General features: G+C 41.4%; 1 long non-coding RNA gene across 2 annotated transcripts; it reads left to right on the top strand.

Moving 5' to 3' along the window:
• The first annotated feature begins 6,850 nt into the window (after positions 1–6,850).
• Positions 6,851–15,999, top strand: LOC125391705 (uncharacterized). Of its 2 annotated transcripts, XR_007229226.3 has the most exons (4): positions 6,851–7,081; positions 9,208–9,301; positions 9,734–9,902; positions 12,942–15,999. It is a non-coding gene; the product is annotated as an uncharacterized LOC125391705 (long non-coding RNA). The 2 variants fall into 2 exon arrangements; XR_007229225.3 differs by having other exon boundaries at positions 9,734–15,999.
• The last annotated feature ends 337 nt before the right edge of the window (positions 16,000–16,336 follow it).

Here is a 16,336-nt window from a genome sequence, read left to right as displayed (position 1 = left end):
GGAGACGATGCACACGCCAAGTAAAAGCTCCCAGAGATGACCTCCCGTGACCTCCGTGCCGCAGTCGCCTGGCCTGAGGTGCCCTGGTCACTCTGTCAATGGATGTATTTTTCCACTGTGTTAAATTGTGTAGACTCAGTGATTATAAACACGCCTCCCTCCGGCACGTCTCGATTAGTAGTGTGCCACAGTTTTGTCAAAGTCTGCTTGGTGTGGAGCCAACCTGGTGGCCGCAGAGGGACAGATTTTGAAGCAAAGAGAACTGTGTGCTTATGGTAAAACAGGAGTTCTGGTGCTTAGGAAACGGTGCATTTTATGATTGCTTTAAAAAAGAAAAGTCTGGCTGGGGAACGGACTCAGTCAGTAAAAGTGTAAGTACGGGGAGCTGAACCACATAAAAAGAACATGTCTCTAATACCAGCCCAGAGGAAGTGGAGTCAGAGGGTCTCTGGGGCTATCGGGCTAGCAAGGCCAAATTAAGGAGTTCCAACCAGTGATGGACTCTGCCTCTAATAATAGGAAAAAGAACAATTATAGAAGACACTCAACGTTGACCTGTGGCCTACAGGCATACACACACACACATGCACACATGCACATACACAGGTGCACACACCTGTGCTCACACATACACACACATGCACATATACACATGCATACAAATATTTAGTTCTCTGCTATATGTCTGTAAACTGGCATAAATAAAGGAGAAAGTAGAAAAGAAAGGCAGAGAGTTAGTTCCCAGCTCTCAGTAACCATTGGTCCCTGCTCTGATTTCTTTGGGTGGTACCTGTTGAAGCAGCTGGGATGCTGTTGACTCTTCAGGACGTGACATCTTCCCAGCACACTTAATTCATGTCAGAGGCAAAATAACGGCTCCATCTTGCGTATCTTATGTAGTGCTTCTTACCCCACCTCGCCACACACAAGCCTGGATCACTGTTACATGTTTACAGCTCTGGGGTTTGGACCAGTATCTCTGGTCTTCCAAAGTGAAATTGTACTTGTGTTTCTCAGAACCCAAGGACCTCATTATTTATAAGTTCTCCTATCATCTTCCCGGTCATGAGCTAGAGATGCATTTGCTTCTTATTGATGAATTCTAATGTCAAGGAGACTGACAGGGTGAAAAGTATCATTTTCAAAGCTAGTTTCTCACATTTACATTAATTTCTGCAGAAAGGAGAATATGAACATTGCTGTCTTTGGTCCCTTGCAACCCAGCACTTCAAAACCAACCCATGTTATCCAGGTAGATCTTAGCACGGGCTGGAACATACTGGAGAGGAAGTTGTCACAGTGGACAGTTCTTCCCTGTGGGCTGAGTCACCGTGGTACATGCCTCAGCACACACCCCTCTTACTCTGTCGCCCACTTTTTCTAGTGCTCTTGGCCTGTGTGTCTCTGTGGAAAACGCCTCCTCTCCTTTCCTCATGGTACCAGCTTTGCTTCCTTGGCATCAACTCCCACTTCTGTAACTACAGGGCTGGAAATGAGAGCGCTGCGTGTCTTACCTTTCTATTTACTGTTTCTGACTCTTGGTTTGCACTGTTGAGACTAGTGTATATTTCTCTTCAAACTGTACGAGGCCCTCACATTCCCTTGTAAGGTGATGCAGTCTTTCTCAGAGACCCTTAGTAGCAAGGAGCAATGAGAAACGTCCCAGACCTCCTGAACAGGTCTAGACAATGCAGTCAGAGTCCTGACTAACCTAAGGTGAAGAAGGGTCAGAGCAGGTAGGCTGGGCCACTTGCTGAGACAATCTGGAAAATGGGCCATTTACATAAATTTAGTTGATTGATATATAGGAGTTTCTATTCTACCCATCTCCAGAACTCTTTCCTTGTAAACATTTTCAACATGTGTTTTTCCCCTGACTACTAATGTTTCAGAGATTTAGATACAGAAATCATGTTCTATTAAACATTTTAAACTCCAATTCTTAATGTGAATTTATCCCATAAGAATAAATGGTGTAATCCATGTTCTACGGGACCTGTTGTGTTAGAGAAAACAAATGACTCAACTTCTTGAAATGACTTTTAGTGACTGTGGTGGTTTGAGTGAGAAATGTCCCCATTGGTTCACTCTGTTTGAATTTGTGCTCACTGGTTGGTAGTGCTATGTAGTGTTGGAGGAAGCTGCTTTTTGGTTCCCCGGACTGCCGGCTAGCTTGTAGGAAAGATACAAACTCATTGGAGGAAGTAGATCACTGGAGTGGGCTTTACTAATTCATAGATTCATCCTTCACCCAGGTCGCTCACCATGACTTGTGTTTAAGGCTAAAGATGCTGTCTCTCAGCTTCGTACTCTGCACACACGCGACTGTGCTTTTCCCACTGTTATGAACTCCCCGTCTGGAAACTAAAACTAACTAAACACTTTTGAAGCTGCTTTTGGTCATGGTGTTTCATTCCAGTAGAAAGTAACTAATACAGAGGTCAACCCTGAATCCAGCCACGATTTACCATTCCTACACATTTTTACAACAGAAATTAAGGACACCCCAAGGAGTTGTAAAGCAAACATTTGGTTAGAGGTGAAGTGAACCCTTCTACTAGGACTGGGGAAACACTTGAAGCTTTCTCTGCTTTTTATATGGGAGAGAATATGATTTTTTCAAGCTAATTCAAATATGGGATTGCTGTTGCATCCAGTAGCCTACAGATACATATAGTCTAGGACTATAAATTTCAAACAACAGACTCCAAGTCTAGGTCACTTACTATGAGGAAATGTGTTAAACATGCACCTGAATGATAACAGAACTGACTGGACCTTAGGAAGTCAGGCTGGGAAGTGAACTGAAATCTAGGAGATGAGAGAGGTGATTTAGAAAGCAGAAGAAGAAACCTGGTCTGTCGTCCTCACCAACTTAGACCATGAAACCCAATACGGACAAATTCAACAGAACCGCCATATATGGACTGCCCTTGCAGCCTTCAGCATTGCCAGGGCATAACTTTCATTTCAGATTTCAAGAGTGCTGCTGCCACCCTTCCTTCTCATTTAAATACCCTCTCTGCCTCCTTCCATGCTTTATACAGGATCACTAACCATCTGGCATCACCTAGATGCCAGTCGGACCACTGAGACGTGGTAGGACCGGAAGGAGTAGAAAAATCTTCACGGGAAGCAAGCAGCCTCACTCAAAAAACCAAAAGACAGGTGACCTCCCAAAGAAAGGAGAGAGCTAAGAGAAACTGGGGTGAACCTGGGAAAATCAAAATAACAAGAAAGAGCGTACATGCTTTAAAGTCAAGCTCATATACTAAACCTGTGGCTTTGAACAATTTCTCTCTCTCTCTCTCTCTCTCTCTCTCTCAAAGTTACAGCTTTTAAATCTATAAAATGATAATTATTGTGGTGATGGAAATGACTTGCTACTTTGTAGAACTTCTCTAAAGACCAAATAAAACTCTATTTTACAACTCCTTGGACAGGCACAAAGCAGACACGACCATCCTTAATGCACTGAGCTCAGCATCCCTCATTTCCAGAAGAAATGGGAGAGAGCTATTGACACAAGCTCTTTCCTTATCATTAGACACCCTTAAAATCCATAACTTCAAGAGCATCATTCTGGAGGGTGCTCTGGGCAAAATGTCCACCAGACTTCCACTACCAGCCCTCATTCCAGTACCAGTTGTAAGAAAGGCAACATCCCCTGAGCTTTGGAGTCAGAAGCAGACCGTCTCTAGGCACACACCTCCTCAGAAGTAGATTGTACACGCTGGCTCCATGGAAGATTGGGTCCTGGCAGTATGTCCAGACCTCATCTGGAAGTTCACAGCCAAAACTCAACTCAGTGAATCCCACTCTTGAACATGGTGTCTCCTAATTCCTGCGAGATGATGTTGGAAATCTCAGGGCACTGAGTCAGCTTCTCTGTTCCTCTATCTACTAAGGAGTCTAGGCAAGGCTTCTGGGCTTTCCCTGACTCCTCACACAAAGGACCAGGTGGGCAGGGAAAGGTGTTATAGGTCATGAGATAAAGTACCATCCTCCAGTCAGAAGCACCTATGGTGCGAAGGTATTGCAGGGAGTGTACCTGAGCATCAGCTCTACGCCAATCAGTGCACAGCACTACACAAGCGTGTGTTGGCTAAGTGAACACATTTTCTTCATTTGCTGTATATATTGGTTTTAATTGTCTTATGAGACCAATGTAACTCAAGACATTCAAAAGCTATGTTCATATAGTAAAATTAGAACTTTTTCCGTGTGTGTGTGTGTGTGTGTGTGTGTGTGTGTGTGTGTTCTTTCGGGGAGGCAGTCTTGCTGCTGTGTGGCCCAGGCTGGACTCACCCTCTTCCTGCCTCAGTCTCCCTATGTCAATATTGTAGGAATCTACCACTGCCAATCTATACTTTTCCCAACAGAATTTAAGTATATGATCTTCTGAGTTCCATAATTTATTCTGCCACTTATTTAGCAATGGGAAAGTTTCCAAACTTCCATCATTTTAACTGAGTGTACACAGTGAATAACTTTGTGTGGGCTGTATTTCTGAATACTTTCTTATACTATTTTTGGTGGACACACTTGTTTTGTTCACTTCGGTGAGCATCTATAATGTAATCTCTAAATTGAAGTCTACTTAGATTACATTCAGGAATGAGATGAAGTCTTGTTTACCCACTGTGCCCCTCTTCTGGCTCATCAGCACACCATTTATCTCTGCCTGGGCTGTCGAGCCTGATTATGTTTAAACACATGAACTGGCTTCCATTGGTTTCTGAAGGCACATGACAGCTGGTGCCTAGGGTAGGTTCCCTCATAAACTAAATCACGTATCTTAAGAAACCGCTCTTGACATTAACTGATTCAATAAGGGTTGCCTTCTATACCTCAAATTTGGGGGAAAAGGATAACAAAAATTGTTCCACAATGATTGCTTTTCAGAAAACCAACACCACTTCAATCAAAACTTGGTCCCAGAGTCTTAGAATTCATTATGGCACAAGAGGCATGCCCCATTGCAACCAACAGTTGATAGTCTAAGGACACCTTGTATTGGATATTTTTTATTCATACTTGAGAGAACAGTTTAAAGGAAAAGAAGAAGTGTGGCTAATGATGTGTGGGTCCTTGTTGCTCAGCCTCATGCATTTGAATAGACTACTATGAGAGTTGAATGCATGTAGAGGAGCCTGTTTGCCTCTTGGTGACAAGACAGTATATTGAAAAGGGAACAAGAGCTCAGGTATGGCCTTTGTAGGCCTGATCTGAGTAAACCACTTCCCTGACCTCTGTCCTAGCTCCTGAAATTTCCACTACTTTCCAAAATTTTACCTCTTACCTGGAACCAAGCATTGAACACAGAAACCTATGGGGGACATTTTATATTCGAACATAACATATCCCTACTGTAATATTTTGGAAATATATTTCTTCAATCTTTGATTCTTAATTGAAGAGAAGAGAGAGAACCTAGAGAAATTATGCAGAACTTTTGGTTCCATAAAATGCATAATATACATATATATGTGTTTTTATTATATATTATTTATTATATATAATATATATATATTATTATATATTATTTATATATAAATTATATATTATTTATTATATATATACATACACACACACAGATATATATATATCTGTGTGTGTTTTTAATATGGTCCTGCTAAAAGTTGTATATCTACCAAGAGAAGAATAAAATTCAGTCTGTATTTCTCACCTTACACACAAAGACATTTCACTTAAAAGCTTAGACACTGAAATTTCCAAAGGAAATTTTAAAAAAAATACTACAAGGTATAGGTATAGTAAAGAACTCTATGACTAGAACTTTCAAAACAGAAAGAAAGAAAGAAAGAAAGAAAGAAAGAAAGAAAGAAAGAAGAAAGGAAAGCATCCCAAGAAATGACAAACAGAATTCTGTGTGAGATTCTAATGTTTCTGCACATCTAAAGAAGTTGTCAACAGAAGGAAATGACAGCCTATAGCCTAAAGCTTTGCCTGCTATTCCTCAGGCAGGAGGCTAATTAATAGCATACATAAAAAGAAAAGAACAGCAACAAAATAAAACCGTTAATCAAAAAATGGGTCAGTGAATTGAACAGTTCTCAAAAGAAGAAAAACAAATGGCCAATAATTTTTGAAGCATTGTACATCATTAGCAATTAAGGAAATGCAAATTAAAACTACTTCAGAGCTCATCTCCTGTCATTCAGAATGGCTACCAGCAAGAAAACAAATGATAACAGATGCTGGAGAGGATTTGGGGAAAGATGAATCCTTATTGACTGTATAAAGAAAATGTGGTACATTTATACAATGGAGTACTACACAATGGTAAATAATAATAACATCTTGAAATTTGCAGGCAAATGGATGGATCTAGAAAAAACATATTGACCGCCATAATACAGACCCAGAAAAACAAATATAATATGTATTTACTCATAAGTGGCTTTTAGACATAAAGCAAAGAAAAATCAGCCTACAGGCCACAAAATGCCCAGAGAACCTAGACAACAAAGAGGACCCTAAGAGGGATATACATGGATCTACATAGAAAGGTGAAGAAGACAAGATCTCCTGAGTAAATTGGGAGTGGGGGGTCATGGAGAAGATAGAAGGGGAGAGAGGAGGAAGGGAGGGAAATGGACAAAATGTATAGTTCAGTTAAAAACCAAAAACCAAACCAAACCAAACAAAACAAAAACTCCAGCTAATTAATTTAGTCACCTAACAAGGTCTCGGCAAGTTGGGAATGTAGTAGCTGACAAGAGGGAGTGCCGTGACCTGGAACACTCAGCAGCCAGCTCAAAGGCCATGAGCAGACTGTGGAAGGCACAAAAGGCCTTTGTATCTGAACATGTAGGACAAGGGGAACTTCCTGGGACCTGGGACCTGGGAGTGGACTAGAAAGACATGGGACCAGGTCATGAGCTCAGCTCTTACTTTGAGAGCACCTAGCAACCGTCGTTTGGAACCTTTTAAGCAAGGAACTTTACACTCTACTTCACTCTAAAGAGTCCCTGTTGCATGGAGCCTGAGTATGGGAGGCAAGAATGTCTGTGGAGCGGTCAGACTGGGGGCTGGAGACAGAGCAGAATTAAAGTGGGTAAGTGAATCAATCCAAACATGCTTAGAAAGAAGAGTCCTGCGTCTGAGGACTCGCTGTCCTCAGAAAGAACAAGAGCGGAGTTGGCGGTTTGACTTCAGCACACTGGTGGATGGTGGGCTCTACACTAATACAGAAGACCAATGAAATAAAAATAGAGACATAGTTGGTGGTTCTTACGTCACCGTGTTGAACGTCAAAGGCCATATAGGAAAGCAACATAGTCTAGAAATAGTTGATTCATAAACTCAGCACTCAAGAGAATTTAGGCTGTGTTTATATTATTTCATTTGGGGTTTAAAGCACGTTAGTTTCACCTGTGTCTGTGAAAGGGAAGAGTGACTACAGGAGACCAGTGACCTGGCCTGGCAATGGCTTCAGGTCCCAGGCTGGTAGGCATCTGGGTAAAAGATGTCACTGAAAGAACAGAGAGGAATCATGGATTCTCTGTAGCCAGCTCCAAATCTACTATTTTTTTTTAAAAAAGTTTTTAAACCCTTGCAAATGAACAATAAATTGACTGGCAATAAATCTACAACTGAATTCAGTTATTCTTATTACAATGTAAAGTCTCAGCCAGCACGCCAGTGCTGGGTCACCTCTCCATCCAAGCAGTGAGTGTCCCGTTCTCTAGAACACCCTGGTTAGTGTTTTCAGTATTTGTGCTTAAAGAACAGACGGCTCAGATCTGACCTTCCAGCCAGTGCACTCTGTATTTTTAGCCCATCTGCTGGGAGGGTTAGGGAAAGAAAATGGTAGGAAGGGCTGGCAAGGAAGACACTGTGATATGGAACCATTTAGAAGTCATTAACTCAAACCGGCTAAGGTTATCACATGGCACAGTCTTCAGAGTCTTGGGGTGAGAGGGGAAACAAATCCATTGTTTTTTGTGGGAACCTGTAGTGTTTTACCAAATGATAAGTATTGTTTCATATACTAGAAATACAATGGTCTTTTCAAGCCCTGCTGCAGGTTAATTTAATACTTTTAAAATGGTTTTAGCTGAAAATGCCATTTTGGTTTACCTAAATTAATCTTCATCTTCACTTATATTTTATTCTATTCATTAACTGCTCTGCCAAAAAGTTTCTCTTGAATGCACTGGGAAAAAAATACCAAAAATCTATTTTCCAGGAAAGCCACCTGATATGAAAAATGGTAACTTTTGTGCCATTTAGGGGTTGATTAAAAGCGTGTGTCTAGGGAAGACATTTTCCTTGTCTTTGACTTTCTGCGAGCACAAGAAAGATTACTTTTAAAGCCATGTGCAAGCAGGCATTTCACCTGAGGTGCAGAAACACACTTCTAAATTGGATTAGGGTCACTGCAGCCTGGATCTGCTGTAATTCCTGGGGGACACAATGTCCAATTAACAATGGAAAACTTTCCAAACAGAAAGGAACATTCTTTCCTACAGCAAGTTCTACCGTTCCAAGGTGAACCTTGACTTTGCTCTCTGTTCCACGTTCCACTGAGCTTCTGCGCATTTCCTGTCAGGACAGGGCTTCCTGGGGCTCCTGCTCACCTCTCCAGGGCTATTCACACTGCAGCTAAAAGCTGTCCTGTCTATACTATTGATGAGCTTGCCACAGTTTGTGCATACCTGGCCACTTATAGAGCCACTATTAACTTGTTCATCAGCCGTCTTTCACTGAACTGCAAGCACCGGAAGGCAAAGATTGTCCTCATTTTCTCATTATCTCTTTATATATGTCAGGGACTTAATAAACACTCCATGAAAGACTATTTCTCCATGCCACGGCATGCTAGCTGTGTGATCCTAGGTGAGTTATACAGCTTCTCTGTGCCTTGGTTTCTTTGGAATATAATTACTAATATAATTCATAGGAGGTTTGCAGCAGGGTTAAATACAGAGTGTTGGCAAAGTGTTTGTTAATATGCATGGCCACTGGAAGGAGATGCTATTTGCCTCCCTTACACCATTCCCTCTTAGGAATAAAAGTTGAGCATGTGAACATGCCCTGGTATGAACCAGGAGATCTATTGGCCACATCCTGGCAGAAATAAAGCCATGATGACCCATCTGTGGGTGAGTTAAAGACTTGGTCTCAGTAAATAAAACCTGGGAATTCTGTTGAAGGATTATTATATTTTGTTCTCTGAAGGAAACAGAGACTCCAAAGGATAAAGACTATCCCAATCCCCATGGATAACTAGACATTGTTTTATGAGCTATGGACTCCATCTTGCTTTCATGAGGTAAGCTACAATTTCTTCAGAGAAGCCATACCAACGGACATGACATTTTCAAGTTGCAGTTAGTCGATCCAGAAACCATTTTTAAAGACCTGTAGACTTTTCAGTATGTGAAAAAATTAAATGTCCTTATTGTAAAGCCCTTCTAATGGACTTATCTGCTGTTTCAAAGGAGGAAACTCCGAGCAACAAGATAATCAGCAGATGCTATCTATGTACTCTTAGCTTTTGTTTTTATTATTTCAGTCAATATCAGCACTATTAGACCAATCATAAGGAAGTTGGCTTGTACTGAAGATTATCCTTTCTTTCCCTGGTGCTATCTACAAAATAGAAATTCCAGGAGCCCTTTCTTTCCTGCTTAGGAAATGGGTGGATAAGGTAGCTGGTGTTTGTGTTAGCACTCCTTTTCTCACCAAGTCTCTACCCCTTAAGGAAAACTGCAAAAACAGTGATAAATCTGGCTTTCAGTCTGATGACCTGGCATACTGAAGCAAGTGCTGTGCCAAACCCAACTCAGAGACACTGGCTTTGAACTCATTCAACAAACTCATTCTCAAGCTCCTCTCTGTTGGACTTTGCTCCCTTCAGCTCTCCTATCAGGGTGAGTTGACATCTGACTCCTTTCCTATTGTGTGGTTGATTTCAAAGAAAATGGCCCCCAAAGGGAATAGAACTATTAGGAGATATGGTCTTGTTGGAAGAAGTGTGTCATTGTGGGCATGGGCTTGGAAGTCTCATCTATGCTCAAGCCACACCTAGTGAGACAAACCACTTCTTGCTGCCTACAAGATGTAGAACTCTCAGGTGCTTCTCCAGCACCATGCCTGCCTACATGCCTCCATGTCCCACCATGGCAATAATGCCCTACATGCCTCCATAGTCCCACTGAACTATGAACTGTAAGAGAGTCATCTCAATTAAATGGTCTTCCTTTGTAAGAGTTGCCATGGTCATGGTGCCTCTTCACAACAATCAGAAACCTAAGACAGAAGTTGGTACTACAGACTGATATAATGCTGTGATAGGCCTGACCATGTTTTTGTTTGGGAACTGTGGATTAGAAAAGCAATTGAATACTTTAGGTGCTGATTAATGGGCCATACTAGTAGGAGCATTGATGACAGTAGGGCTAAGAGTTATTTGAACTGTTGAGGCCTATGTCAAGAGGTTTCAGAGGGGAAGAATATTTGTATGTGGCCTAGAGATTATTCTTATGATATTTTGGTGAACAATGTGGCTGCTTTTTGCCCTTGCCCAAAGAATCTTCCTGAGGCTGAGTGGAGAGTTTTGTTTTAATTTCGTTCACAGAAGAAATCTCAAAACAATCCAGTACAGACTCTGTAATGTGGCTATTGGTGTGGGAGAATTGTCTGTATTCTATCAATTACATTTTAAATAAATGCTGATTGGCCAATAGCCAGACAGGAAATATAGGTTGGAAAACCAGACAGGAAGTAGAAGTGGGGCAATGAGAACAGGAGTATTCTGGGAAGAAGGAAGCTCTCTCACACTCCTATCCAGATCACGGAAAAAGCAAGATGTGATCTGCCTCGCTGAAAAAGGTACCAAGTCATTTGGCTAACATACTCTAGAATAATGGGCTAATGTAAGTTATTAGAACTAGTACAAAGCCTGAGATAATGGGCCAATCAGTTTATAATTAATGCAGACTTTCTGTGTGATTATTTCGAGGCTAAGCTATGTGGGCAGTCGGGGCGACAAGCAGGCCCTCATGCTACAGAATGGCACCCAAGGGCAGAAACCCCAAGAAGCAGGCCCTCATGCTACAAGCTATTAGTGTTAACTCTAATAAAGATTTATAATGAAAAGGAGCAAGCTGAGCAGAGTAAATTGAAAATGGAGAACCAGGAAGTAGAATGGAGCTAAATTCTTTGTTCAAAGAGATATACAGATTAAGAAATTGAGTAAAAGGAGTTGTAACCTCAGGGCATGCTTCCCAACTTGTGGAAAGGAATTAGAGAAAAGTTTAGACCTGGGTATGGTAGTGAAGACCTATAATTCTAGCACTCTAGAGGCAAAAACTGATGAATCTCTGAATTTGGGGCTAGCCTGGTCTATAGGGCAGGTTCCAGAACAACCAAGCTTAGGCAGTAAATGTAACCATGGAAAACAGAAAGATGGTGAATATGCAATTGAATAAAAAGGCCATGTTTCAGACCCAACAAGTTACAGAACTTGGCAGCTTCAGTTACATGGTTCTGGCTTTAGAGTTAAGAAAGAAGAAATGACTTATGGAATTTGCCTCTATGACCAAAGAAAGCCACTGAGGCCAGGAATGTGTCAAGGGTGTCCCTGCATGGAGGCCTAGAGAGGCCATTGTGTGAAACTTTAAAGGAGAAGCCTGAATTGCCTTGGAGATCCCAAGATGCTAAAGATGCCAGAGTCGTGGGATACCTGACAATAAGAGCTGCTAACAGGGAGTGGAACCAACCCAAGAGAAAGAAGTGTACTGTAGTCAACAAAACGGAAAGGGGTTGGGAATCTGAAGAGTGTTTTGACAGCACACATGAAAATGTAGGGTTTGGAGTTTGCCCAGCTGGTTTTCAGTCTTGTTTTGGTCCAGTATTTCCTCACTATGTCCCCTTTCCTTCCTTTAGTATTGATAATGTATATCCTTTGCCACTATATGTTGGAAGTATGTGATCTGCTTTTTGATTTTGATTTTACAGAAGATTACAATTAAGAGATTGCATGAATCTCAGAAGAGACTTTGAACCTTAGACTTTCAAATAAGTTTGAGACTGTTATATGAGACCATGGGACTTTTGAAGTTGGGCTGAATGTAGCTTTGCATTATGATACGGCTATAAGCCTTTGAGGACCAGAAAAGTGGAATGTGATGATTTGAAAGAAAATAAACCCCAAAGGGAGTGGCACTATTAGGAGGTGTGGCCTTGTTGGAGTAAGTGCAATCTTGATAGATAGAGAAAGTATGTGACTGTGGAGGCAGGCTTTGAGGTCTCATATGTGATCAAGCCATGCCCAATGAGAAGGGCCACTTCTATTGCCTGCAAGTCAAGATGTAGGGCACTTGGCTACTTCTCCAGCACTATGTCTGCCTGCACACATCGTATCATGATGATAATGGACTAAACCTCTGAAAATGCAATCCACCCTAATTCAATGTTTTCCCTTTACAAGAGTTGCTGTGGTCACAGTGTCTCCTCACAGCAGTAAAACACCCTAACTAATACAGAATATTTTCACATCCGTATATCTTCCTATGGGTTTATGGACATTTGCTGTTTTCCAACACTCTGGGCAGGCTGTAAAGGTTTCAGATCTCTCCAGCCTTCCCAACTTTAAGATACCTACTATCCACTATGTTAAGAATACTCATTGCTGGGTGGTGGTGGTGCTTGACTTTAATTCTTCAGCATTCCAGAGGTAGAGGTAGGTGAATCTCTGAGTTCAAGGCCAGCTTGGTCTACAGAGCATGTTCCAGGACACCCAGGGCTATCTTGACCCCCTCACCATGGGTACTTGTCTTCCTGGAAGACGTATCACAGTTCATTAAGGACTCTCAATATGAACAAAATATGCAGAAGTGTTAGGCGCGCTTATCATTGCACAAAACAGAAAGAAAAGGACTAGTGTGAGGCTTTTGTTCTTCTCACAGCTTTAGGAGCAAGGGAGAAGAGGCGTCCCACACACATGCGTGCCCTAAGAATCAGCCGCGTTCTGAAAGAAAACAAAGCACAGAGTCAAAACTGAAGAACAGATAGGATAAAATACGGAGGATTGTACAGAGGCTATGCCTTGGAGAGGCTTTCATTTCATCCAGGGCAAGGCAACTTTCATTTCTTCAGTTCATTTTTCTCTCTTGCTGAGGACCATAAGGAGGGCCCCATAATGCTAAGTAAGTACTGCACCCCTGACTGTGGCACCAGCCTTCTAAGGTTGCCTTCCACAGACCCTAATACCTCAGTTCCAGCCTCTTTATTTTTCTCTAACTTTGTGCCGAGGCTTCTCTTTGATCAATAAGAATATGGAGGGCGGGGGCCGAGGAGCTTTTGTAAAGCACACACTGTGAGATGTGGACTGGCCAAGTCATCCTGCAAGGGCTAAGTGTTAAAGCTTCTCAGTCAGCCCCAGGAAAGAATGTCCATGAAGACGAGCTAGTCTATTTTTAATGATTGTAAAATAAGAAAAAAAGAATGAAGAAAGCATTCTCATGAAAATCTGAGTTTCTTTTGTGCATTGGGGCGTTTTCTCAAGATCATTACCTAGTGACTGAGTAGTTGGAGATCAATGGTTTCTGAAACTCAGGATTAGAGAAATAGAAAATATATTTTACTTTGTTGAAAATGTAATGGAACTTAAAATGTTTTTTAAAGAAGAATCCATAGGTCATGCAACTTTGTTGGTGACAGCCATAGAAATAAGACTGGGGGACAGAAACAGCGAGAGGGAAAGATGAGGGTGCAGGAGAGATCTTTTTATCGGAGAAAAACCTGGAGCAACTGAGCCTTCTGGCAATTGTGCTAGCTGCTGCAAAGTTGTCAAAGTCAAGAGCAGAACCAAAACCCTGTTCTGCCTTTCCTTGATTCTCAAGTCTCCCTAGACTTCAAAAAAATCAGTGGGCCTCTGAAATCCTAATAGATATTTGATCTGATGAGAGGTATAGGAAGGCAAAGTTGGACATAGGAAGAATTAAAGATGATAAAAATGAGAAGCTAATCCCTACCTATCTTGAAAAGGTTGGTTTTAGAGGGTTATCAGGGTTCACTCTCAAATATTCACTACAGAGCTTGCCGTAAGCCACACGTCCTTTGGGATCCAGCCTAGATGAAATTTGCACATTCCAGGATAGGAGTGTGAGGATTAGAATTATTAGGCAAAAGGAACACAGACATAGAGAAATAAAAGAGAGAAACACAGAACAGCACCAGGAGGTGCTGTAGATGGGCCCTCTGTTATATGTTATTTTCATTGGTTAATAAAGAGAATGCCTTGGCCCTCTGATAGGACAGAAAATTAGGTAGGTGGAGTAAACAGAACAGAATGCTGGGAAGAGGGAAGTGAGGCAGACGCCATGGAGCCAGCCACCAGGTCAGACATGCTGAATCTTTTCTGGTAAGCCACTACCTCATGGTGCTACACATATTATTAGAAATGGGTTAATCAAGATGTAAGAGTTAGTCAGTAACTAACTCTCAAGAGATAATGGGCCGGGCAGTGTTAAATGAATACAATTTGTGTGTTGTTATTTTCGGGGCTAAGCTAGCTGTGCAGGAGCCGGGTGGGATGAAAAGCAGGCCTGCCCGCAGCTCCCTCACTACATATGGTGCCCAGACGTGGAGAACTGAATCCACAGAAAGCTTGAGAAAGTTTGGAAAAGAATAGAGTAAAGCATGTCTTCTTGGTAGCAGCAATTTCTCAGGTCTGCTCTGCTTGCTAGAGGCAAGCAAGCACTCTCATCTAAGAGAGGCTTCCTGACTCAGCTTTAGCTGCAAAACCTTGCAGTTCTTTTAAAAGGTCCTGCCACGAAACACTTAAACAGTGTTGATGAAAAGCTGAACACATGCTTTGCAGTTGTCAGCCGCAGCAGCAAAAAAGCTGTGCCATTTTAAAATGCCGGCCGTCCTGCCAGGGCAAACTCTGACTCTTTCAGGCAGGCAGTCTGACTGAGTGTGGTCTGTGAGCAGAATGATACAGCTTGCTTGCTGGCAGGGACCTTGAAATACCATAGAATTGTGGCAACAAAAATGGCTACAGCCAGTACCTCCCCCGAGGCTGGAAAGCTAAGGAATGAGCTGTCCAAGCCGTGGCTTTAATCCTCTCCAAAAAGACTCACGTAGTCAGAAAGAGAGATATACAGTAAAGAGAGATTCAAAGACAAAGGAAACCTCTAAATGGTTTACTATGTGTTAAAAACATATGCAAGCTAAAGGTTAAAGTTCTTAGGGTAAAAAAGGAAGAAAGAAAGTAGTTGGGTGTGGTGGTACACACCTTTAATCCCAACACTTGGGAGGCAGAGATGTATTGACCTCTGTGACTTCAAGGTGTGGTAGCACACACCTTTAATCCCAATGCCTGGGAGGCAGAGACAGATAGATCTCTGTGAGTTCAAGGTGTGGTGTGGTAGCATTTGCCTTTAATCCTAGCAACTGGGGAGGCAGAGACAGTGAATCTCTGTGAGTTCAAGGACAGCCTGGTCTACAGAATTATTCCAGGACAAAGATATACAGAGAATCTGTCTCTAAAAGTAAAAGTAAAAATAAAAGAAATAGAGGTTAAAATAAAGCCATGTAAAGATGGAAAATACACAGAGAATCTTGGTACTGTATACTATTATGCTCTCTTTGAATTGTTTGAATGCTGAGAAAGGAGCAACAGCTGCTAAAAGATACTTGTTTATAAATGCTGCTGAACTAATCCAAGTTAGATATTTTGAAAATACATTGACTTCAAAATTTGTATCTAAGGTTATGATGCTTTGGAAAAGGTCTTCTTTTGTTTTCACAGAGGATGAGACCCTGTGGATTGCTTCTATCCCAATATGGTATGATAGACCCCGTCCTCCTGAAAGGTTGCTATGAACACCTTCAAGAAATTATTTTGCTCAACTGCCGACTGAGATCAATCTAGCACACAGTTTATACCGTGAAAGACCTGATTAACAGCACCCCTGTTCAGCACAAAGCAGTTTGGAGAGAAATAACTACGTCCATATTCCCAAATATTGCTTATAAATGTTCTTTTACATTTAAAGGGGGATATGATATAGATATGAATAATTTGCATTGGTATGGACTTTAAGGTCAATTTTGTTATATGTATATATATATTTCTGATCTTGACTGAGGTATTGTGATTAGGTAGTTCATTTAAAATGCAATATATAATTAAAATATAGGTTGTTAATGGATAATCATCGATAATAGTCAAGCTTGTAGTAATGTTAGTTTGATTTTCTAGATGTGCATAGATATATTTCAGATAGGAATTCTACATATCTTTCAAAGACTACAGAACATGGCATTTAATGTTTTAATAACTTAGGGCTTTTCA

Source organism: Myodes glareolus, chromosome 5 (genome assembly GCF_982192425.1).
Source record: "Myodes glareolus chromosome 5, mMyoGla1.1, whole genome shotgun sequence".
Lineage (NCBI taxonomy): Eukaryota > Metazoa > Chordata > Mammalia > Rodentia > Cricetidae > Myodes > Myodes glareolus.
This window is presented reverse-complemented; position numbering and strand designations above follow the sequence as displayed.